Genomic DNA, 26,506 nt, shown 5'->3' on the forward strand with positions numbered 1-26,506 from the left:
GCAACGCCAACGCCGACGCCAACTAGTATGTCTTAATTTGTTTGAAAAATTGTGAAATTGTGTGCTTCATTTGTTTCAGCACTTGTTAAACATTGTACTGACTATCGCCGAATTTGTTTCAGCAATTTTCGTACTCTTGGTCGCCGAACTTGTTAAATTTTATGTTAAATTTGTTTGAAATATGTCAAATGGTCGAGGTTGGGGGTTTCCTGCCGGGGGGACGGCTGGAACTTCGGCGCTCCCCAGGCCAAATCTTCCTCCAATCCGGACGAAAATTTCGCCGGATTTAGGCGTGGGGAGCGCCAACGAGTGGGGATGCTCTTAGTAATAAGCACGCACCTCCCCTCCGATCCGTTTACTCTTCTAGCTCCTGCAGCTGATAAATAGGAGCAATCGATCACATCCTTCAAATTGCTATACCAGGCAGAGGCAAAACTCATGCACCTGCCATTGGCATTCCTCTACATCTGCATCGAGCTGCAGACCTGCAGTTCGCACCTGCCACAGACATGATGTGGTCTAATGGAATACATCGTAGGTGAGTATAAATATGTTGTGATTCCACACAAATAAAATTAGAAGTTCGGATTACTGATTTTCTTAGAGTTCTTTTGTGGTACCCTCAAATGAATTACAGCCATCAATTTTCGTTCATCCAACGGTCTAAATAGATTCATACCACGCTCAAAAGTTGGAGAGGTATGTTACATACCTCTGGAAAATTTCGCACTTTGGAAAAAAAAACATAAACGGGCTCAACCCAATAGACAGGCCCAGCTCTTTCCACATGTCAGCCCCAAACGATGTCAGCGTGAGCTCCTCCTTCCCTAGTTCCGTGAGTTAGTCGTCGAGATGGTTGGTTCGCCGCCGCCGCTCTCTCTTTCTCTGTTACCCAACTCCGGCGCCACCGGCTGCTCGCCCCATCCAGAAAGCGTAAAGTCCTGACGTAGATTGACCACCTCCGCCATCCCCTTCCCCAATACTGTCTTAGCGGCGGCGGCCTTGGGCCTTCCTCCGTGTGGATCGAAGATCGATGGCGCCATCCTCTCCTCGCCGCTCGCCTAGGCGGTCAAGCCCAGCATGCGGTTCCCGGAGCGGTTCCTGGACGTCGTAGCGGCGCGCCGCTCGTGTCGATTCGGCGATGGTGCAGGCGGTGGTAGGAGGCCGACAAAATGGTTCATCGAGGTCAAATGGAAGGAGTCGATGAGAGGCGTCGCCGGCGCGTGTTTCGTGGTCGCCGGCGCTTCCGCTTCTCCTCGGATTGCCAGCTACAGGTGCGTTTGATTCTTGCTTCATGTATTTTTTTTGCGATCAAAACATGTCTGGCAGTTCTATGTTTCTACTTTTTATTAGACATCACACAACCGTAGGCTTTGTGATCCACTCCAGAATTTGATGAAGTACCTTGGATATTCCACAAACATTTTAAGTGCGTCTTCATGTTTACACTAATTAAACAAGGATTGGAGTTTAGAGATGATTTTTAGATAATAAGAACCATATACCTCCACCTACAACAGCAATTTCTTTCTAGAGGGAGATGAACAGGACCACCTCTAGAAGTAGCAGATGAAGTTCACGTTGCCTAATATTTTCTCTTGTATTTCATTCGGTCGACAAACTGGCCAGTCGAGTGGATTAAGAATTTCATATTGAGAGCTACTTTCAGTTAGCTCAATTACAAAATTCGCACTTGGTACTTGTGTTTGGGTGTCTCCTCAAGATTGCTCGGCTAGTTATCAATGAATCCATGAAGATAATGAGCCTAACTAGCAAACCGTCAGAAAAATTGCTAGTTCAATCAGTCAACATGTGCTAGCGAAAATGCTAATCTGATCCTAGAAACATCGGGACATTTTTTGTATACTGAGAAACTAGTAAAACGCCAAGCAGATGCAGCAAAGGACCAGGGTACAAAAGTAATGTAAGCAAATCAACGGAACAAAAATAGCTCTAGGCTTGCGCATCTTTACAAACAAGGCCCACTGCTGCTGCGCCCTGTCCGTGATGGATCTGGTGCTGGCGGCGCCCTGTTGAACGGCCTGTAAATAGCCGTTTAGAATTATGTAGTTATTCTTCAGCTCCTCAAGTGCAAGCGTGTCAAACGCAATTTCGAGTAGACTTTGTGTCTAATTATTTTGCTTGATACCTGCTGTTTTATCTTTCATGTATATTCAGTGAAAGTTCCTTTCTCCTGACATAATCATGTACTACCGTTTTCTTCTTAATGCAGTGATTTGTGCTTAATAAGTGAAGTTAAGTATATTTGGAATTAGTGCCCTTGTTGTTACCACCTGCTTTCCAATATGCAGCCTCTGGTGGATTCAAATAAATTGCTTGCTGAGACAATTTGTAAAGTTGCAGTACAATGTCAGTTAAGTATATTTGGAATTAGTGCCCTCGTTGTTACAACCTGCTTTCCAATATGCATCCTCTGGTGGATTCAAATAAATTGCTTGCTGAGACAATTTGTAAAGTTGCAGTACAATGTCTGTATAACAAGAGTGGTTGCCAGTGGCAACGAAATCTGTCTGAATCCATCACACGTGGTACTGCTTCCACCTATGGGAACTCCCCTGTTGTTTGCAACCACTGTGGTACTTAGATTGTACATCGTCAAGTGCAAGACCATGATCAGCTTTGCCCTGTAAGTCCAACATGTGTTAAGTGATTTGCTCTATCAGGCTAGAACCATAACTTTGTGCATTAGTCCTTTTGTACCTTTGCATGTATTTTTAGAGTGTACTGCACTTTTTGTGTGATTTACACATGTTCAAAACCTATCTAGGAACATGCATCAGTATTGCATTGTATATACTCCTATCCCAGCCGTATAATACTGTAAATCCATAGTGCATAGTGCACTATGAATAGCATGCTTTGTATTTGTCAGTTAATTCTGCTACTCTGTTAGTTGTATGTTTAAGTTCAGTTTCTTCGTCAGTTAGCAGAGCTACCAAGTGGACAATTGCGAGGTGCTCCATATCATGGTGAGGCAGCAACGAGCTGCGGGGAGGCCGGTGACGATCGTCTGGAGGGCGACAATGCGCTGCGGGGAGACCGGTGATGAGCTGCGCGAGGTCGGCGACGTGCTGCGGGGTGGCCACCGACGATCTGCTGGAGGAGGCACCACATCCTGGTCTTATATGATAGTGAGTATCTGCCGGTGGAGCCGTGGTGCGCGTGGTACACCGGGAAGGATGGAGTTCCACACCAAGCTGAGAATCGAGGGTCTTCCAGAGGAGGCATGATTGGAATTTGCTATGATTCTCTCCAATGTTTACTTCATTTTATAATGTTTCGGACTAGCTATTTTTTTTATCAAGTTTGGTACTACTAGTGTTTATTTCAATTTGTCAATTCTGTTTGATTGAGAAATCTTGTAGCCAAGTTAGTTATCTTGTTTGATTCAGAATACTCTTTATCTTACTTTTAAAATAGTTCAGTTGCACAGTGAAACTCGCCATGGCTCTGCTGTATGGTTTTTGCTGGAATGGCACATGCAAGCAACTCAATTCTTTTTCCAAAATAAATTGTTGCTACCAGAATCTTTTTTCCCAATTACAGATAATGCAAAATACAAGCTCCCAGCCAGTCAAAAAAGTCGTTTATCTTCGTGTGTCCGCATATTTAATACATCCATCATATATATGAAGTTTCAGAACTAGCCATTGTTGTACATAAACCTATTAGTTGTATGTTAAAATTGATTGCATGCAACAGTATCGTTCAATACTTTGCCACCATGAAATATCTTGCACGTCAGCTGCGCTAGCCCTCACGGGTCAAAACAGACCAACCCAAGAAGCCACCACATTCTTGACTACAAACAGAAGCTCGTGGCTGGCCTCCAGCAGGTCGTTGCCAGCCTCCGGTAGTTCGTTGCCGCCTCCACCAGATCGTCGCCGACCTCCCAGCAGCTCCGGCTCCAGCAGATTGTCGGCGACCTCATAGCAGCTCGTTGTCGCCCTCCGGACGACCGCCGCTGGCCGCGCGTAGCTCATTGCTGGCTTCCCAACAATTGTCCACTTGGTAGCTCTGCTAGCTGACGAAGAAACTGAACTTAAACATACAACTGAGAGAGTAGCAGAATTAACTGACAAATAGAAAGCATGCCATTCGTAGTGCACTCTGGATTTTCGTTTGTAGTTGAGATTGTTTAACAAAGGAGGTAAAATTTTCCAAGGACATAATAATTGTACTCTGGATTTTCGTTTTGAAGACAAATACGGAGTACATGAAGGACTACAGATGGTGTTGGAGTAACTAGCTCACAGCAAAAGATACATGTTGGAGTAACTAGCTCACAGCAAAAGATACATTCTCCTAGGACGCTTCAGGTCGACGTACCTGGCGGCGTCTCTAGATGTTGCGGCGATGTAGAACTTGGTAGTGGCCTCGACGTCGTGGCGGCATAGCTCGTCGGCGATGCAGGACTAGCCCGATCTGGTGGCGGCGGCGGTCGCTCGATGGAGGACAGGGCCGACCTGGTGGCGGCGTCGCTCGCGGCGATGCAGGATCAGGCCGATCCGACGGCGGCGGCGGCAGTCACCTTCGACGCCGCAGTGCCGACGGCGGTCGCCGTCGACCCAGAGACGGGGTGTCGCCTGTCGCACGTTTCTCGCGATAGAGCTTACCTCTTGGTCTAAACTCTGTTATCCAATTATTGGGCCGGCCCAAACGCTGCTACTTTTAATATTTTTTTCCATTATCAATGTCTTACTGGGTTGTCGGGCCTAATCTAAATCGGTTAATCCTGACCCTCCTCAAATCATACCTCTTTCCTTCCTAGAAGTGGTAAAAGGTACTGTAAAAGAAGTCTTTTCTTATCTGTTGGCCATCTCTGGTCATGTAGGTGCATTCTCACCATTACCTTTGGACAATTAGCGTGCACTCCAGACTTCACTTTGCCTCATCCATGGTTATGGGCGATTGGGCGATGCATTCTAAAGGCCAAAAAATTGAACGACTGGAGTTCATAGTCCAGCAGTTTGCATAATAATGAGTTTTTCTTTTTTATCCATGGTCAACGACAATTCCAGTTCAGTGAGGGCTCTGAGTGTATGCTATACAATTAGCTTATGTGACCGCAAGTCATATTTCCGGTAGATAACCAATCGACTCCACTATACTATATCTTATTCTAATTGTATGTATAACCTAATGTGTTCTTTTAACAGATATTCTACATGCTCTTTGCCAAGTGGTTTCAGACGGAAAGTCCCAAACTCGATGGACAGATAAGTAAAGAAAATACCATGTTTGTTGATAAGTTGTTTCTCTGGATTTGTTGTTTTTCTTACTTAGTTTAGTTCCCGGTGCTTATTTATGCTCATCTGCTTTTCAGTCTATCTCTTTGAGACAAAGGAATCACTAGGATTATTTTTGTTCTCATTACTGATGATGGCAATAGTGTAATATACAGGCTCATTGAAGAGTTTCATCACTAAGTATCCTGTATAGATGCTGCAATGGCCATATAGTCGTATTCAGTTTACAACAAGAGTCCCACATCTCTTTCTTTTCAGATCTCAAACTACTTACATTTGGAAATTGATTATGCAACAAGCGATTCACCAATAATAAACCAAGTCACCATATGCCTCAAAATAACACTTTGTGCATAACTTAACGTACCTTCTCGGTTTCAAATTTCCCTTCTTACTATGTTAGTGCAGGTGTTAATTTTCTATATATCATGTCATATTACATATTATTGTCACTATATTAAGCAAAAAAATAACTTAACCACAAAATTCAAACTCTGAAACATATTTGTTTTAGGGAGCATTCACGCTCTCCTATCAATCTTTTTCAGCAAACAATTCACACTCAGCTATGGTTACAACTATACTACATGTACTAAGTGTACTGCTATGTTCTTATTTTAGGGTCGTACCTACAATTCGAATAAATACTATAATAATAAATATTTATGTAACATCATGTCACAAAGAATTTCCGCAACAACGCGCGGGGTACTTTCTCAAGTACAAAGTACTAAATTAGATAGTAACACATATCAGCACATTTCATATACATACATACACCAATGGCTTATTGTTTGGTAAAATTTTTTTATCTTTTACTATTAAATTATTTACGAATATTAGTCTGATTGGAAAGGCAAGTCACTTTCAATGTTGGTCAAAACATTATCTATGGAGGACTCTCAAATTTCTGCCGCAACGCGCGGGGAATTCACTAGTTTACATAGTTAGTGTGCCACACTCCCTGCAAAATAATAAAGCTAGTGTGGCATGCATTTTCTGTTTTTTCTTGATAAGTCTATTCATCGAATCTTCACCACAAACAAGCCAATGGATTCTTCCCTCACTTCCACCCTCACAGCAACCAGTGAACCAATTATAAGTTAGTTCATGTCTCAAAAGTCGGTTCAAGCATTGCTGAAATATATCTCGTTGAGGTTTCCATGACAGATTATGTAATCCCCCTGAATAGGTGCATCCATGCCATATGTCGGAAACAGAGCTATGCCTTCGCGTGGGATGTTGTAACCATGTGCAAAGCTTGATGGCATGATCTAAAATCAAGAATTAATTAAATAGATGTGAATTAGTAAACACACAAGTACTACTCTCATAAATGGTTGAGCTATAATAACTCACAAAGATGTTGTTAGCTTGATAAATTCCATGGAGCACTGTAACATAGTACCGGAGTTCAGACATATGGTAAAAGTGATCCTCATCACGCAATCTCTGCTTGTTTACTTCCTTCATAATCTCAAAAGTGATGGCATACATGTCTGGAATAGTAAAGAGATGCATATATGTAAAGACACTCCTATAAAACACCTCTCTTATGTTGGGTTTCACACCTGGCAAAGTTAGTCCTGTAAATTGCAAATAACAACTTTAAAAGGATTCCAGATGGGCAGGCAATACATATACATATACATATACATATACATTTTGATGGGAAATCGTACATACCGCCAGGAATATATGTGAATTCTTTGATGTCACCATTAGGGGCACGTGTTTTCATTTTAAACACATGCTCAGCTCTGTTCAGAATGTCATCTTCCAGCACATCTTCTTGATCAGATCCTTCCTCATCTTCATCTTTCTCAACTCATGCTCTGGCTTCTTGTTTGATTAATGTGAAGGTCGCAACATCATGGAGAGCAATGTTGTGTGACCTACAGAAGGAAATCCAGAATGTCCTCTTATGTATGAAGCCTCTTCTCTTTTCACCAGGAAAAGCTCAAACCTATGTCTCGAGGACACATCAGGTAGCCACTTCTCGGCAAAGTTGTTGACTCTTGCCTTGAAGTGACAGGGAATAGCTAGAGAACAAAAAAACATTGGATGAACTGGGTTATCTTACGAACATTGGGTCAATTGCCCTAGTTCAACAAATGTGCTACTGGGAAGTCTTGGGTTATTTTGCACTAATACAGATAATAAATTTGGTATCAAAATATGCCTTGGCTTTCCAGGAACTTTTGTTATCTTCTTTTCTAAAATATTGAAACACTTATGGGTTATTTCTTAACAAATTCAGTTACTTATCCTATTTCTTAACAAATTTTATTTTACCATTTCTTGATTAATATAGATGATGACAAGGGTGAATGGATGGTACAAATTGAAACTAACTTATATTTGAAATGCTTTTATAGTGCTAGTAGTATACTCCTGAAATCTTAAAAATTCGTTAACAGAGATACACATATGCGAAGCTAACTTAATAGATCTTAAGGAATTCCTTAACATAGAGACACATATGAGAAACTAAGTGTCGTCGTGGTGAACAGACAGATGCCATGGGATGACTTAAGTTGGGGCCGAATGTGCGCTAGAGGATTCGGGGGAGGGTTTTTGGTAAGGATGGGATGAACTCCGGATGGATTCCGGTATCTTTATTGATGAACTTGGCCTTGGCCAGAGGTTGAAGATGTACAGTACAAGTGTTTTCTCTCTATTGCTCACTTCTCATCTGCTAACTGACTACCAAGGACTCTCTCTCTAGGTGCGTACCCCGCGCAAGGGTGTGTTCCCTCTCCTTATATAGGGGAGAGGGTGGCTTAGAAGGGAAGGAATGATATCTTTGACTAGACAAACTACTTTACAAAGCCACTTTGGCCCGGATGACACCGGTAGACCTTTAATCAGGAACGGTGACATCCTCCGGTATCTTTTACGTCATCATCTGCTTTGGGCCCAGGGCTTCGATTAAAGCTAAAGTGCTTCGCTCATCTTTGTCTTCTAGCTCTTGAGAGCATCTTTGACCAGTCTTGCCGACGTGCTACAGTGTAGCCTGTACCGGTAATCCGGTATCTTCTTAGCCGGTTCCGGTATACCCCTCCTGGGATACCGGTACAGATTTACTTTGTCTCACGCTTAAGTTCTTAGCCCAGTACAACCTTTAAACCGGTATCTCGATGGCTCAAACCATCCAGTTTGGTACGCCTTTGGCATACCGGGGGTTATCCCCCCGACATTAGTCCCCGAAGCTGGTATAGTCCGGCGGATCTTATCCGACGGACCATGCCAGTTTCCCATCATTAGCATACCGGTTTAAACCTACCGGCAACCAGCTCAAACTTCCCGGCGTCTCTGCCGAACTTATGTCATCATACCGATTTTCTCTGGTATCTTTGTCATTAAACCTCTCCTCGACGAAGTCGAGAATTTCTCGGACACAGTGCCTGTCAGTGACATGCGCACTGTTTCTAGCGCAGCAGTGTCAGGGGTCACTTCCCTTCGACTTCTGCGCCAGCACTTATGACGCCACACCGGATCCTAGCCGCCATTCCGGATCCGTGTGGCCTCCCTGTGGCTTTCTGTTTTCTGCGCGTGTATCACCGCGCCACGTGGCGGCCCACGAGGTGAACCGTCGTGGCCCTGCGGTTACTAGCCCACGAACCCATCTCCCTATATAAGGGCGCGGCGGTTCCTTCACCTCTTCTTCCTCGCATTCTCCAGTCTTCATGCGCACTTCGCAACCTCCTGCTTACTGCGCTCGCATCGTGTAACATCCCAAATTTCAATAAAAGGAAGAAGAAGAATTCCAGGGATCCAAAATTTAGAACCAACAAAAACTTTTATTTGCATATAGTGCCATGCATAGGACTTGTGCATTTTGAGTGATATGCCATGATGATTGTTATTACGCTTATGTGATAAACCCTAAAACCCTAAAGTGATCAAGTGAAGATCACAAACCAAATAAAATAAAAAGAGAAAGAAATCAAATAAGAAAACCCTAACACCCTTACATATGGCTTGTGCCATTTTTGCAAATCTTTACCCTAGACCAATTTGACCTTCACCATTAGTTGTGATATGTTACTAAACACTTATTACAACTTTTGGAATCAAAGAAACACAAATCAAATCAAATCCAAACTCAAATTGTGATCACATGAAATGATGGTCAAATCTGCCATTTATATTCTGGTCACCACTTTGAGCCCCTGGTTTTCAAGTCTTTCAAACTAAACTCTCCCAATTATTTGCACCTCATCCAAGAGCACAACAAGGTGAATAACTTTTGTAAAGACCACCATACCCAAAATCATCTTGGATCAAAAACTATGATCATGCAAAGTTGAGACTTTTTAACATTGTTAACAATCTCACATTTTGCAAATTTGCATTTCTTTTATTTTTAAAATTCCACCACCACTTGTGAATGTCTCTGGTCATTTGCAACTTATCCAAATGAACCATTTTCAAATTTTGGAACCACAAGACCTCAACCAAATTTGGCAAGAATTTGCAAATTTCAAATAGGGATCAAATCCAAAACACTATTTTGCATAGTGTTGGCCAACGCTACCTGCCCCACTCGACCCTACCCTGTTCCCTTGTCCCCTCTCTCTCTCTTAACCAACATAGAAACCCTAGGGAGAGGAGCTAGCAAGCATGGACATGCCATGCCGGCCATGTGCCACATGTCGAGCTCCCCCTCTCTCCCTTCTTCCCCAACCACGGCCACCGTGCCCCATCGCACCACCTCGCCTCCCTACCTCATCCTATGCCCGCCATTGTCGGGGAGGACGGCGACCATCGCCGGAAAACGCGTGCACAGAACGGCATCGGCATGCCGATGACGTCACGTGTGTGCACGCCGCAGACGCCACTAGACACGCGCCACGCCGCCACCTCGAGCACGCCCTGGACCACTTCTCTACGGGTTGAGCATCGTCGAGCGACCACGAAGCCGCCAGACATGGCCACGACCACGACCCGTGACCGCCGCCGCCGGAGACGGAGGAGAAACATCGCCGCGGACACCGCCAGATACGGTAGCTTTCCGACAAGGTTGGGCACCGCCTGGGCTAGCTAGCGCCGCCTATCGAACCACCATGACGTCGTGAACACCGTCGCGCCCTCGCCTAGCCCAGTAGATCGCCGGAGACGCCGCACCCTTGTTGACTTTGCCGCAGCACCACGGGCACTCGCGCGCCTATAAAAGGAGAGCCCCATTCGATGATCTCTGCACACCAGCACCATCCCCACTCTTCCCTCGATCTCCTCGACCACTTCCCCTTCTGGATTCACCATCGTAGCTCGCCAATTTCACCGCCGGAGGCCGCCAGTACCGTAGCTCGCCGCCGTCGATTGGAGCCGTCCCCGGAGCTGCCGCCGGTACCTGGAGCTTCGCCGTCGACTACAACTTCACCGCGCACACTGCCAACCGCCGCTGGAGCCACGGTGAGCCCTCCGACCCGCTAGCGCCGCCGCGCCAGTGAGGTTATCTCGCCGGCGACGACGATGACCCTGGACCGTCAGATCCCCTTCTAATCCAACGCGCCACATTCACTGTACCGTTTCGGGATGGCTGAGCCACTGACTGGTGGAGCCCACTGTCAGGCAGCCCACGCGTCTGTGGACCGTGGTGGGCTGGGAAGGCCGTTTGATTTTGAATTTCAGCCCGTAGTTTTTCCCGCGCGGCCCACTTAGTTCAAATTTGATTTTCCAGAAATGGTTTGAATTCAATACTGGCCCTGTGTTTGAAATTGAATAGTTTCAAATTGGCTTGGCCAAATTTAGCAAACTTTATATTGTTGGAAAGCTACTGAAAATTTCTACAAAAACACACTGGTCTCAATGTGAGATTCTTTGTAGAAATAATGTGACAAAAATAACAATTCAGGGACTTTTGCACATTCAAATAAATCTTAAAAATCAACCAAAAATGATATTAAGTTGATTTAAACTCTCATAGCTCACTTTTCACTTACACTAATTGTTTCTGCAAAAATATGGTGTGGTCACTTTGAGTGATCATGGCCTAGTTTAAATAAAGGACTATATGGCAAGTTTAGTTAAGTGATATTGTCCAAAACTATTATGCAAATCATATGAAGTGTTTTACTTCACTTAAATCTTGTCCCAAGTACTTTCATATGAGGTTTAGACCCTGGTAAAATTACTCTCACATGAAATACTTGGTGATATTAAATCATATTTAGCATTGTTAAATAGTATGAGGTATTCTACCTCATTTAAATCATTTTCCCAAATGATGATGATGAATGGTTGACTTAGGTCAACATGATTTCATGCATAATTGTTTGAGGAAATTAAATCTTAAGAAGATTCAATGAGAGGAAATTATTCCTCAAGAACTAAATGGAAACTATCATTTACATATGCAATGAGAGGAAATTATTTTCCTCAAGAAAGAAAACCAATGCACCCAAATTGTGTTATGTGTGTGATTAGAATAGTTTGGGTGAAGTCATGTTGTGCTTAGTATAGCTCTTGAACCTTGTTGAGTGATTATACCTCGTATTCGAATTTAGACGCTAGCACCGGAGAATACCAGGAAGAGGAAGGATTCTACCAAGAGGAGGAAGAGGAGAACTTTGACCACTACCAAGGCAAGCTAATATTCTTGCAAAGTGCAAAGCCCTTTGGGGCAAGGCACCATTAGTCTTACCTTATTTACAACAATCATATCCCAAGTTTTTACATTACAAGTTTTTACTTGTTTTATGAAGAAGTTACTTTTATAGTTAACTTTGGTCTAAGTTCAGATGGTACTAGAGTAGCAAAGTTAGTCTCAAAGCTAGCCAAGCAAGATAGCACCCTTCATGATTAGTGCTAGTGCTAATACTAAAATTGGACTACTCTAGATGGGAACTTGTGTTTTGAATTGAATTTGAAAACTTTGGAATGATGAGTCATTCCATTGAATGATTTTTGAAGGTGAATATGACTTGACGGAGATGGTGAATTTTGACTAAAACTGATATTGGTTTGGATGCGATACCCTTTCCAATTTTTGAGTACCCCCACAATACCTGATTATGGGTAGGGCTTAACTGGAAATTTATACATCTTAGTATGGGTTCCCTCTGAACAAGCATCATAGGGGTTATGCCGAGGCTGCCTCCGTTGTTGAGAAATGATGTGAATAGAGGTGAATTGTACGGCCAAGCCCTATGCAGTTCCCAGGTTGACAGTTGGTCTTCACTGGGAGGCCAAGCTCATAGGGAGAGGTGCCTATACTAGGGTTTGTAAGTGAAAGGTTATGGTTGATGATCCGCGTAATATGTTACGATGATTTAGGGTTATCCCGACAGATGTAATCAAATGTTGTGGCACAAGTGTGCAACCTCTGCAGAGTGTAAATCTATTCGAATAGCCGTGTCCACGGTTACGGACGGTTGGAAAGGCCATACAGTTTTCGGTGTCAGATTCTTGAAAATGTTGGTGAAGTGAATGGTGAATGGTGACTTGTTGTTTGAATCACAACTGAGTTGTGGGAATGACACTTGTGTTCCCACTTGAGTTAGTTAGCACATGAATAAGTCTTTTATCAAATACTTGTGAACTAAAATTGGCTTTATGCAAATTAAACTAGAGCTTAGCACCCCCTTACTAGAATTGTTAGCACTTACACTAGTATTAGTTTGCGAGTACTTAAAGTACTCACGGCTGTGTCCCTGGCTATTCAAATGGCCAGAGTATGAAGATGAACAGAACTACCAAGGAGATGACCAGCAGGACGCCTACGACAACTAGGAGTCTTCCGACGTCAAGCGTTGGCCTGTGGACTAGAGAGTCCATTTCTATTTACACTTCCGCTATGAACTTGTGTTTGTTCGTTGATCAATAGATCAACTATTTGTGTAATATGGATCAGGTGATCTGAATTTGTAAGACAACATGGTTTGTAATGAATGATGACTATGATATTCGACTATTATGCCTCGCAACAACAATATTCCTGGGATTGCGATGAATGACATAATAGGCATCCGGACTTAAAAATCCGGGTGTTGACAAGTTGGTATCAGAGCCATTGTTTGACCTTAGAAGACCCTAGTTAGAATGGACGTTCAGAAAAGCTTAACTTTGAAATCAAATGAAGAGAATATTTATGAAAATTTATTCACACTCTTGTCTTTGAGACTTTTTCAAAATTTGATGAATCATGCTCTTTCTTATTTGAATCTACTTAAAATTTTGACACACTTGTTCACTCTCTAACTTACTTATCCATTTCACTTTCAGATGGAACCGAATGAACCCATCAACACCAAGTTCTACCAGCTTGGGAATGGAGGAAGCTTGATCTTCGAGCACGACCTCAACGCCCTCTCGGACTTTCTTGGACGCCCTCACCCCGAGTTCCACGGAATCGAGGTGAATGACCAGGCCGGAGGAGAGTTACAGTGGATCATCACCGCTGACTTGAGGGGCAAGATGGAGCCTCCCACCTCGGAGAGGACCCTCTTCTCCTTCCGAGAGAGCAACTGGCTCGACGGACTCGCACGTGCCCTTCAGGAGGCACTTGCGCATCTATGTGGACAAAACGTGGTGCGTATCCTCGCTTCCCGCTTTGCACATCTCGTGAGGCGTGATGCCATGGGAGTGCCCATGGAGCTGCAGCCGCACCCTGAGCTGAGGCACCATGCAGAGTACCTCGACTTCATGTTGTACCAGACTCAGAAGGATCTGGACGCCTCCCGCGCGTACGCCAACCAGACCCACGCTCACATAACCGAGCAGGGTGAGGCGATCAAGCTACTTGCCCGCGACCGCAAGACACTCCGCCAGCAGCATTCCAAGAAGGACGCTACTATTGTGCGCCTTCGCGCCAAGATAGCATCTTTGGAGGCCACTGTCAAGGCCCAGGAGGACCAGCTGAGAGAGATGGAGGAGGATGATGGAGGTATAGACCTTGAGGGAGGAGGAGCCTTCCTGAGCGACGACGACGACTTTGAGGAGGACGAGTTCACCGAGGAGGAGGACTACGAGTTCCTGGAGGCAGGACCCGACGACTTCGTTCCGATCGATGTTGATGATGAGGAGTAGTTGCATTTGATCACTTATGTAGGTGTGAGTTGTATCCCGCCCGTTGTATCATAGCATGAGAGAATGGTTCTTAAAACCATGGGAAGTGTTAGTGTGTTAGTTTGTAATGTGTGATGTTGAATGAATGAATGAATGTTGTGTTTGTCATCAAAAGATTTCAAGTTTTAAATTTATGAACTTAATCAAAATAAACCATAGAAAATTCCCTCTTATCTCATGATCTTCTCTATGTTCAGATGGCCCCTCCCAATCGCAACAACAACGATGCCATGATGCAATTGCTGCAAACCCTGATGGCCAACAGGGAGACTGACAGAGCTGAACGCCAAGCCAACATCGCAGCACTGCAAAACCTTGCCAACCAAGGCAATGGAAATCATGACCACCCCGGATCAAAGCTCAAGAACCTCCAGAACACCAAACCTCCGGTGTTTAGCAAGACCGAAGAACCCCTCGACGCCGATGACTGGCTCCAGACCATGGAGAATAACTTAGAAGTAGCGGGAGTTGAAGCCGCCGAGAAGGTCTTGTTCGTAACCCACTACCTTGCCGGACCATCCCGAGCCCGGTGGACTAGCACCCTTGCCATGAACGCAGGTCAATTAATGACTTGGGCAGACTTCAAGCTCAAGTTTAGCAAGTACCACGTGCCCCCGGGTCTTATCAAGAAGATGAGGGATGAGTTCCGCGAACTCAAGCAAGGACGGATGACGGTGGTAGAATACCGCGACAGGTTCCTTACACTGTCAAGGTACGCCCCCGAGGAGACCGACATGATGTGGTCTAAGACCCCGTTTGTGGCCCGATCTTGCGGTTAACCCGAAATCCAAAGGGGGAAGAGAGAGAGAGCGCGAAGAACACGATGAACACGAAGAACATGAGGAACTCACGCACGCACACCAACCCAATACAATCGATACTTACCCCGTGGCTCGATGGACCACGCCAATAGAATCAACCTGGAAGAGACACGCGGTAGAATTCCGAGCGGAGAGATTGGTGAGGGAGATGAATCTAGGAGTGGGAGAGAGAGTGGGTAGCACTAGAATCTCACACTCACAAATCCATACATCCAACAAGGGTAGCCTTGATACAAAGGGGATGAAACCCTAGGGAGACAAAGCTCAACTTCATGTCTAAGCCTAAATCTTGTCTAAGGGGTAAAGGGGATGACCTAGGTGCTTACATAGAGGTACAAGGCAGCTTGGGCCGAAAAGGTACGCAAGTGGATAACTTAGGCAGTTTGGTGAGTCATTCCTGTCAAATCCGGTTTGGGATCCGGTCAGACCGGGCCTGTGACGGGGTGGTCCGGTCCTGGGTCCGGTCGACCGGGCGCCAACCGGGATCTTGCGAAGTTTCCGGTTGCCTTCCGGTACGATGCAGGGGAATCCGGTTGGGCGCCCGGTTGACCGGGCCTGGGACCGGATGGCCCGGTTGTGGGTCCGGTCTGACCGGGTCCTGGACCGGCCAGGCTGGGCCTCTTCCTCCCGCCTCTTCTTCCTCTTCCTTCTTCTCTTCTTTCCTTCTTCTTCTTCTCTCTTCCTTGCACCATGGGAGTTCCTTCTCTCTTGGTCCTTGTCGATGTCGGCACCTATAGACACAAGGATGATAGGCATGAGGTAGCATACCATTCAAGTTGGTGTTGAGGTTGACCATAGAGAGGAAAGAGTTTAGCTTGACATATATGGCGGGGGTTTGTGTTGTTGGTCCACTTGGGGGACTCCTTGGCCATGGTGTGGCGTCGACGATAGGCGGGGCTACATCATCTCCCCCCCCCTTGGGGAAGAGTCTCCCTCGACTCTTGTTCCTCCTCACCGACGTTGTAGTCCATGATGGTTGTCCCATGTTGTGGTATAGGGATAAAGTCGCGGTCGAAGATGAGCTTGGGGAAAAACAACTTGCAAATGGAATGCTTGTGGATGCCAATTTTGTGATCGGCGAACAAGAGGCTCTCAATCAAATACGAAGCATCAAGTCGTTTCTCCAAGAGGCATTTGGCAAAAATGGGAACCAAAAGAGTGTCGATCTATCCAAAATTTGGTAGTGCAAAACTTTGTGCATGTAAATGTTTGGTTTGTAAAGTGTCCAAAATGTGATGTGTAGCATTGTCCCGCACAAATGGAACAATCAAAAGGCAAGTATCGGCGGCAAAATTTTGGGCAAAATTGTTATGTGCAATGGCAAAGAGATGGAAACTTCTAGCTTGGGAAAGTATGGTTGGCGTGAGCCAAGTATGGGTATCCTCAAGTGTCAAAGAATCCATTTCAATTGCCAAAGATGAAATGAGAAATCCAAAGAAGAGCAACTTTATGAGTGACATGTGGCACAAGATGCATAAGGTGTCTCTCACATGTATGACATGGTCCTTGAGATTCTCGGAGTGTATGATGATAACATCAAGACATACAACAACCATTGTGCCAACAAGATGTGTCAAGATATGTTGCATAAGAGGCAAAAGAGGTGACGAGGCATTGGTCCAAACCGGAAGCTCGACAAGACAAGCCGGAAACACACGAGGGCGAAGGCGTTTGGGAACATACCCTTTGGCGTGAATCCCATGGGTTGGATCATGTATCTCGTCCGTGTTGGGGTAGCTCTCAATTGCGCGTTTCGTGAGCTCATGCTCCGTAGCGGTGGAAGTTGTCATTCGGGTACCTATACACACAAAAGAGAAAACAAAAAGCGTGTGTGCATGGTATAGGAACACATCATCCATCATGATGTTCCATGTCTTGTGCACATCACCATTAGTGTCAATCAAGATAGTATGAAATGTATGGCGATGGTGCATATGGCAAGAAGTTGCATTCATGGCATGTGGTAACTCATGATCATCAAAAAGTGAGAAGGCTATGGGGGCCATCTCGTGGACAATGAAATAAGCATTCTTGCATACCAAGCATAAGAAAGAGCAATTGTTCACAATCTTGGATGCAAGGATCATGGAATGGTGCAAACATTTTGGGCAAAGCATGTTCATCATGTTATCATTGTTGTTGACAACCCTATGTAAAGAGCAAGTGTTGATCAAGGGTGTCACAACACAAGCATTATCATAATCATTATCATTGCAAGCAAGCGCGGAAAAAGTGAAACTCTCGTAGCATGGCATGGTCATGGTATCACACTCAATCAATTCCACATGATCAACCATGTTATCAAGCAAAGCATCGCATGGGAATATGAAAGTAGCATGTGACGTGGCAAAAGGATCATCGAGATCATGCATGCACTCAAAAGTCATCATGTCCACTAGTGGGATCATGGCATCATCAACACCTATGTTGTTACCTTTGTAGGCCGACTCATTTGAGGTAGGTGTTGTGGAAGTAGGAGGATCCATGTGGTCGACATGTCCATCTTGGAGCAAGCATGGTGAGATATCATCATCTTCATGCACCATGTACATCATCTCCATGAGCGGGAACTCGTCCTCCATGGAACCTAGTGCAACATAAGAAGACACCAAAGGGGGAGAGGTTAATGTGTTAGCCAAAGCGATGTCCTCCATGGACCTATCATCTACCTCTCTCAACTCACTTTGTGTATCACTCATGTCCTCCAAACGGAAGCACTCAAACTCACATATGGGGTGGAATTCACTCAACTCACTATCACTCTCACTCAAGTGGGCTAAGTGGCTCTCATGCTCACATGGGATTGGTACCAACTCATCAATCAAGCATATAGGAGTAGGCTCAACTTTCTCATCTCCATGCGCCTCCTTGGTTGAAGGGAGATTCCCATGCTCAACCATCTCAACTCCATGCGCCTCCATAGGTGAAGGGAGAGTCCCATGGTCACCATGCTCAACTCCATTGCCTCCCAAGTCATCCTCAAGCGGTGGCACCGTAGTGTCGTAGAGAGCGAGGCGCCGATCCACATCATCCTTGAGTTGACCTTGTAGATCTCCATCTTGAAGTGTGGGCGCAATAGGCATCTTGGGGACTTGTGCTCGTAGCTTGTCGAAGTAGAGCGTCTTGGCGCTTGGCGTTGTGCATTGCCATGCCACGTGACCCTTGGCCTTGCACACCTCACATAGGAGATTGGGACATTCCCGTGGAGGGTGGCCTTGTTGCTTGCACTTGTAGCATCGGAGTCCATAGGCACGTGACGAGGTAGAGTCCATTGTGGTGGTGGCACAAGTGGTGGAAGTCGCCTTATGAGGAAGGTATGCTCGATGTGCACTTGCCATCCTTGGAGTGGTAGGCACCCTATCATGGTGTTTGTCACCTTCATGTCGAGGCTCTCGTCTTCGTGCATCATCACCATGGCTTGAGTGGTGTCGTCGAAGACTCGTGGAAGATGTTGGTCGATGGCGATCATGAAGTGGCTTGTGGCGGCGAAGCTCATGTGGTGACGTATGTCGATGACGGTCCTTGCCATGCCTAGATGATGGCTCATGCGACTTGGCATGTTGCTTGTGGCGTCTTGTGGAGCTTGGAGAAGAGTGTCGATGACGCTCATGATGGGGACGCTCTTGATGCTCCATATGGTGTACTTGAAGTCGACGATCTTGTGCATAAGCACTCTCATGGTGGCACCTTGTGGGGCTCGGAGAAGTTTGTCGATGGCGATCATGTTGGGGACGCTCTTGATGCTCCATATGATGGTGCCATCTTGGAGGTCCTCTATCATATGTAGCTCCATTGGCAACGTAGGTGTACTTGGGAGCATCGTCTTTGCTCATCGTGGAGCGTAGGTGAAACTCCGCCATGGTGTCGATGTCGTACTCATGGTGTTGCTCCACCATGTCGTCGATGTCGTACTCGTGGCGTTGCTCCATCATGTCGTCCATGAGTGGTGAGCCATTGTCGATGTAGAGCTCGTCGATGTCGTCCTCAAGGTGGTGCTCCACCATGTCGTCCATGTTTGAGGAGCCATTGTCGATGTAGAGCTCCTCGATGTCGGTCATGTCGGTGATGCTCGCGGAGCCATAGTCGGTGTCGAGCTCCACATGTTCCTCCACATCCGCGGTGCTTGAAGAGGAATCCTCCTTGAAGTGCTCCGTGTACTCCTCCGTATCTTCTTCGTCGCTATACATGTTAGCATGACAAGATCTATATGGTGTATGTTAGTGGAAGAACACTACCTCGCACTCTTACCAAGGTAAGATAGTATTGAGGCAATCAACCAAGCCAAAAGCAAGATCAAGTGTATCGGGTACACACGCAAAACCACACGCAAAAGCTAGCAAATATGGTGTTAGGTGAGTATGGTGGAAAGCCAAAAGACGAAATCCGAAATCAAGTGTATTGTCAAGAGTGGGTGAAATCCAAAAATTCAAATGTCAAAGCGATGATCACTATAAACACGGAAAAGATATGGAACGCACACACGAGATGAACGGGGTTAGTGCGACCAAGGAATGAGCGGAAAAGTGTAAGAAGCCCTTAAGCAAGGGTGCTCGGTGTCACACTAACACAAGAAGAGATCAAAGCTTTGGTTGCAAATGAAGAGACAACAAGATTCACACGCGGCCTCTCTTCTCTTATCTCTCTTTTGCTTAAAAGATTTTCTCTTTTGTATATGGTGGCACTTGCACTCTTTTGTATCTATGGTGGCACTTTGTACACTTTTGTATGTATGATGGCACTTTCACTCTTTTTGTGCTTTTCTTTCTTTTTCACGCTCTATGTTAGCGTTAGCTCACTTTTGCTATTTTGCCACACGAGTTTTGCTTAGAAGCTTGACTCCACACTCCACACACACCTCACAATCGGGGCCACGTGCAATGTCTCGCAACACTCAATAAGCAATGCTCGATAGGATAGATCGCAAAAGAAGAGGGGTTACAAGGGGAATGCAAGTTATACCTAAGATGTTAGGCGGTGATGAACACACAACTTGCGATGAAGGTGGTGGTGTCAAGAGTACGGTTGCAAGTCCGGGGTGCCGAGGATGTCGTCGCTTGCTTCGTAGCTGCGGATTAGTTGTACAAACAAGACACTCAAACTGGAACAAGCAAACACAAGTTAGCAGAAGAAAAGGGTCAAAGTAGCTTGGCGGTGGTGGCGGTGGTAAGCCGGTGGTGGGTGGTGTCGATGCCCTTGCGGTTGCGGCGGAGGTTATGGGGCCGCGGTGATGTTTCCCGGTGGTTTGGGGAGGGTGGCGGTGCTTGCCGGCGGCGGAGAGGGCGGCGGTGGTTGGCGGAGGTGGTGGTAGTGGTGGCGCCCGGTTGGCGCCCGGTTGACCGGGCCCTGGGCCGGCCTACCCGGTCTACAGCCCGGTTGACCGGGTTCTGGCCCGGTTGGCGCCCGGTTGGCGCCCGGTTGGACCGGCCCTGGCGCCGGGTGGTCCGGCCTACAGCCCGGTTGGCGCCCGGTTGACCGGATTTCTCGGGGCGCAGTTTCTCTCTCCTGTTCTTGAGCGAAACCAAGCCAAATCGACCAAAACGAAGGGAAACGATGGAATTGGGGCTAAAAGTTGGGGAGATAGTAGATCAAGCACTCCAACACCAAATCCATGGACCAAAACCACTCAAAACGCAACCAAATCACAGATCGGTCAAAAGGCAATTTAGGGCTATTTTTGGGGATTTTTTGGGGAAAAATTTTTAGAGACGAAATTGGGTGGGTGGGGGGTCAAATCCGCGGAAACCAAAGGCTGCTGATACCATATGATGTGGTCTAAGACCCCATTTGTGGCCCGATCTTGCGGTTGACCCGAAATCCAAAGGGGGAAGAGAGAGAGAGAGCGCGAAGAACACGATGACCACGAAGAACACGAGGAACTCACGCACGCACACCAACCCGATACAATCGATACTTACCCCGTGGCTCGATGGACCACGCCAATAGAATCAACCCGGAAGAGACACGCGGTAGAATTCCGAGCGGAGAGATTGGTGAGGGAGATGAATCTAGGAGTGGGAGAGAGAGTGGGTAGCACTAGAATCTCACACTCACAAATCCATACATCCAACAAGGGTAGCCTTGATACAAAGGGGATGAAACCCTAGGGAGACAAAGCTCAACTTCATGTCTAAGCCTAAATCTTGTCTAAGGGGTAAAGGGGATGACCTAGGTGCTTATATAGAGGTACAAGGCAGCTTGGGCCGAAAAGGTACGCAAGTGGATAACTTAGGCAGTTTGGTGAGTCATTCCCGTCAAATCCGGTTTGGGATCCGGTCAGACCGGGCCTGTGACCGGATGGTCCGGTCCTGGGTCCGGTCGACCGGGCGCCAACCGGGATCTTGCGAAGTTTCCGGTTGCCTTCCGGTACGATGCAGGGGAATCCGGTTGGGCGCCCGGTTGACTGGGCCTGGGACCGGATGGCCCGGTTGTGGGTCCGGTCTGACCGGGTCCTGGACCGGCCAGGCTGGGCCTCTTCCTCCCGCCTCTTCTTCCTCTTCCTTCTTCTCTTCTTTCCTTCTTCTTCTTCTTCTCTCTTCCTTGCACCATGGGAGTTCCTTCTCTCTTGGTCCTTGTCGATGTCGGCACCTATAGACACAAGGATGATAGGCATGAGGTAGCATACCATTCAAGTTGGTGTTGAGGTTGACCATAGAGAGGAAAGAGTTCACCTTGACATATATGGCGGGGGTTTGTGTTGTTGGTCCACTTGGGGGACTCCTTGGCCATGGTGTGGCGTCGACGATAGGCGGGGCTACATCACGACACCACCGAGAAGAGGCAGGAGAGATTGCTGAACGGACTGCATGATGAGATGCAGACTGCCCTAGTCAATATCCCCTTCGCCGACCTTGAAGCCTTAGTGGATTCCGCCATCCAGATGGAAGGCAAGTTGAACCAAGCCAACGAGAACCGCAAACGCCGCATGATGCACCAGAGTGGGCTCAGCAACGCTGCGAAGTATCGCCCCAGCTCAAGCGGAGGTTTCACCCCAAGGAACAACAACAAGCCCCAGATGCAGACTTCACGCCCGGGTTATCAGAACCGGAGTGGAGGAAACTCCAGGCCAGGAGGCCACCACCACAACAACAACAACAACAACAACAACTTCAACCGCGCTCCGCCCCGAGCCCCAACAACAACAACAACAACACCAACACCGCTCCAAGGACTGGGAGCAACGCCATCCCCGTCAAAACCAAGGACAAGGCCACCATCACTTGTTATGAGTGTGGTGTGGTGGGACACTACTCCAACGAGTGCCCCAAGAGGTTAGCCAAGATTGCCGCCAACGCCGCTGCACCTGCTCAGTAGCAACGCCATGTCTCCACAGGCAAGAAGTTCGCCCCCAACAACCCCAATAACCGCAACGGCCGTCTCTTCCACATGAACGCCGAAGATGCCCAGGAAGCACCAGATGTTGTACTGGGTATGTTTTCTGTCAACTCCGTACCTGCCAGAGTGTTGTTTGATTCCGGAGCATCTCATTCATTTGTCACCAAAGACTTTGCATCCACAAGTAAAATCCAGCCCATCAGTTTGAAGCATGTGATGATAGTTCACATTCCGGGATCAACCACCAAAGCCAGAAAATTTTGCAAAAATGTACCCATCAGAATCCATGAAGTATATTTTTATGCCAATCTGATTATTCTGGGAACCAAAGGTTTGGAAGTCGTACTAGGAATGGACTGGATGTCAAAACACCATGGACTGATTGACTGTGCCAAGAAAGCCATCACCATGACTAGCAGCACCGGTATCCTAGTAGAACATGTATCTGAAAGACTACCCAGAAAATTTACCTGCAACCAAAGTGTAGCCAAGCCAACTCTGGATCAAATCAGGGTCGTCTGTCGATACCCTGATGTGTTTCCGGGTGATCTACCCGGTATGCCCCCGGATCGGGATATCGAGTTTATCATCGAGCTAATCCCCGGAACTGGACCTATAGCCCAGAGAGCCTATAGCATGAACCCAACAGAGCTTGTGGAGCTGAAGAAGCAAATTGATGATATGTTAGCCAAAGGTTTGATTCGACCTAGCCCATCACTCTGGAGATCACCGGTTTTGTTTGTGGACAAGAAGGATGGTGCCACTCGTTTATGTACGGATTACCGTAAGCTTAACGATGTCACCGTCAAGAACAAGTACCCCCTACCCAAGATAGAAGACCTGTTCGATCAGTTGACCGGTGCCAAAGTGTTCTCTAAGATTGATCTTAGGACTGGTTATCATCAGCTGAAGATTCGCGCCACCGATATCCCCAAGACTGCCTTTACCACCAGATATGGGTTGTATGAGTACAACGTCATGTCATTTGGATTAGCCGATGCCCCCGCTTATTTCATGAACCTCATGAATAAGATCTTCATGAACTTTTTGGACAAGTTTGTCGTTGTCTTCATCGACGACATCCTGATCTACGCCAAGTCCGAAGAAGAACATGAACAACATTTGGAGACTGTCCTAGAAACCCTTAGACACCACCAGTTGTATGCCAAGTTCAACAAATGTGAGTTTTGGTTGAAGGAAGTAGGATTCCTGGGACATGTCTTGTCTGTAGGAGGAATTGCCGTAGATCCCGCCAAGATCAAAACTGTTACAGAATGGCATGCCCCAACCACCCAGATCGAGGTCCACGCTTTTCTTGGAATAGCCGGATATTACCGCAGAATTGTAGAAGGCTTTTCGAGCATCGCTCGACCAATGACCCAACTGTTGAAGAAGGACAAGAAGTTCGAATGGACTGACAAATGTGAAGAGAGTTTCCAACAACTCAAGAGTAGACTGACCTCAGCCCCAATCCTGATCATGCCGGACATCACCAAGCCATTTGACGTGTATTGCGACGCCTCCAAGATTGGTCTTGGATGTGTGCTTATGCAAGAAGGCAAAGTGATATCATACCTTTCAAGACAGCTGAAGCAACACGAGCAGAATTATCCAACCCACGACTTAGAGCTTGCGGCTGTAGTCTTAGCCTTGAAAGTTTGGCGTCATTACCTCATGGGTAATCGATGCGAGATCTACTCCGACCACAAAAGCCTGAAATATATCTTCACCCAGAAGGAGCTGATCATGAGGCAGCGCAGATGGATAGAATTGATCAAGGATTACGACATGGAGATTCACTACCACCCCGGCAAGGCCAATGTGGTAGCGGATGCTTTGAGTCGACTGCCGTGTCAGTTGAACTCCATGATCACAATCGAGCAGCCCAGCCTGTTTCACGAGTTTGAACAGTTTAGATTTGAACTTGTTAGTGAAGGATTCCTAGCCAGCATAGAACTTCAACCCACCTTGATTAGCCAGATCAAGGAAGCCCAGAAAGGAAATGCTAGCATCGACGGAATAGAGAACCAGATAGATGCAGGGAAAGCACCAGGATTCACCGTAGATGAAGCCGGAGTTCTTTGGTACAAAGGACGCCTATGTGTGCCAACTCTTGAACCTTGTTGAGTGATTATACCTCGTATTCGAATTTAGACGCTAGCACCGGAGAATACCAGGAAGAGGAAGGATTCTACCAAGAGGAGGAAGAGGAGAACTTTGACCACTACCAAGGCAAGCTAATATTCTTGCAAAGTGCAAAGCCCTTTAGGTCAAGGCACCATTAGTCTTACCTTATTTACAACAATCCTATCCCAAGTTTTTACCTTACAAGTTTTTACTTGTTTTATGAAGAAGTTACTTTTATATTTAACTTTGGTCTAAGTTCAGATGGTACTAGAGTAGCAAAGTTAGTCTCAAAGCTAGCCAAGCAAGATAGCACCCTTCATGATTACTGCTAGTGCTAATACTAAAATTTGACTACTCTAGATGGGAACTTGTGTTTTGAATTGAATTTGAAAACTTTGGAATGATGAGTCATTCCATTGAATGATTTTTGAAGGTGAATATGACTTGACGGAGATGGTGAATTTTGACTAAAATTGATATTGGTTTGGATGCGATACCCTTTCCAATTTTTGAGTACCCCAACAATACCTGATTATGGGTAGGGCTTAACTGGAAATTTATACATCTTAGTATGGGTTCCCTCTGAACAAGCATCATAGGGGTTATGCCGAGGCTGCCTCCGTGGAATGTGAAATGATGTGAAATGAGGTGAATGTACGGCCCAAGCCCTGTGCAGTTCCCAGGTTGATAGTTGGTCTTCACTGGGAGGCCAAGCTCATGGGGAGAGGTACCTATACTAGGGTATGTAAGTGAAAGGTTATGGTTGATGATCCGCGTACTGTGTTACGATGATTCGGGGTTATCCCGATGGATGTAATCAAATGTTGTGGCACAAGTGTGCAACCTCTGCAGAGTGTAAATCTATTCGAATAGCCGTGTCCACGGTTATGGACGGTTGGAAAGGCCATACAGTTTCCGGTGTCAGATTCTTGAAAATGTTGGTGAAGTGAATGGTGAATGGTGACTTGTTGTTTGAATCACAACTGAGTTGTGGGAATGACACTAATGTTCCCACTTGAGTTAGTTAGCACATGAATAAGTCTTTTATCAAATACTTGTGAACTAAAATTGGCTTTATGCAAATTAAACTAGAGCTTAGCACCCCCTTACTAGAATTGTTAGCACTTACACTAGTATTAGTTTGCGAGTACTTAAAGTACTCATGGCTGTGTCCCTGGCTATTCAAATGGCCAGAGTATGAAGATGAACAGAACTACCAAGGAGATGACCAGTAGGACGCCTACGACAACTAGGAGTCTTCCGACGTCAAGCGTTGGCCTGTGGACTAGAGAGTCCATTTCTATTTACGCTTCCGTTATGAACTTGTGTTTGTTCGTTGATCAATAGATCAACTATTTGTGTAATATGGATCAGGTGATCTGAATTTGTAAGACAATATGGTTTGTAATGAATAATGACTATGATATTCGACTATTATGCCTCGCAACAACAATATTCCTGGGATTGCGATGAATGACATAATAGGCATCCGGACTTAAAAATCCGGGTGTTGACACATCGCCCTCGCTCGCCACCGAGGTTCTGCTCTCTGGTGATCTTTCGCAGCGACTCCGCCGAGCTCCGCTCCGCAGAGACTCTCTGCGGCGCCTCCACAGTTACTGCATCGGGCGTCTCATTGCAACCTCCCTTCTTCTTCTCCGTTCGTCTTCTTCGCCCGCGAGCTCGCCAAACTCTGGCAACTGTCGTCTCCACCTCGTACCACCATTCCAGGTTAGCCTCAGAGACTTAGTTGCTTCTTCCTCCTTTGTCGCATTGCTTCAGGGACGGTAGTGTATTTATCTTCCCCTTTCTTTTGCATTTTTTTCTCTTATTCGTAGATCTTCACGAGCAGCTAGGTTTGGGGAAAAGTGTTTGTGGGTAGAT

General features: G+C 46.2%; 2 long non-coding RNA genes across 2 annotated transcripts; one reads left to right on the forward strand and one right to left on the reverse strand.

The window, feature by feature from the left end:
* The first annotated feature begins 808 nt into the window (after nucleotides 1-808).
* LOC127304367 (uncharacterized) lies at nucleotides 809-3,466 on the forward strand. Its single transcript, XR_007853359.2, has 3 exons — nucleotides 809-1,274; nucleotides 2,234-2,647; nucleotides 2,945-3,466. It is a non-coding gene; the product is annotated as an uncharacterized lncRNA (long non-coding RNA).
* A 129-nt stretch (nucleotides 3,467-3,595) lies between these two features.
* On the reverse strand, nucleotides 3,596-4,785 carry LOC127304400 (uncharacterized). The gene is made up of 2 exons (XR_007853364.2): nucleotides 4,351-4,785; nucleotides 3,596-4,045 (listed from the first exon to the last, which is right to left on the reverse strand). It is a non-coding gene; the product is annotated as an uncharacterized lncRNA (long non-coding RNA).
* Between the last annotated feature and the right edge of the window lie 21,721 nt (nucleotides 4,786-26,506).

The sequence above is a fragment of the Lolium perenne genome, chromosome 1, assembly GCF_019359855.2.
Source record: "Lolium perenne isolate Kyuss_39 chromosome 1, Kyuss_2.0, whole genome shotgun sequence".
Taxonomy (NCBI): Eukaryota; Viridiplantae; Streptophyta; class Magnoliopsida; order Poales; family Poaceae; genus Lolium; species Lolium perenne.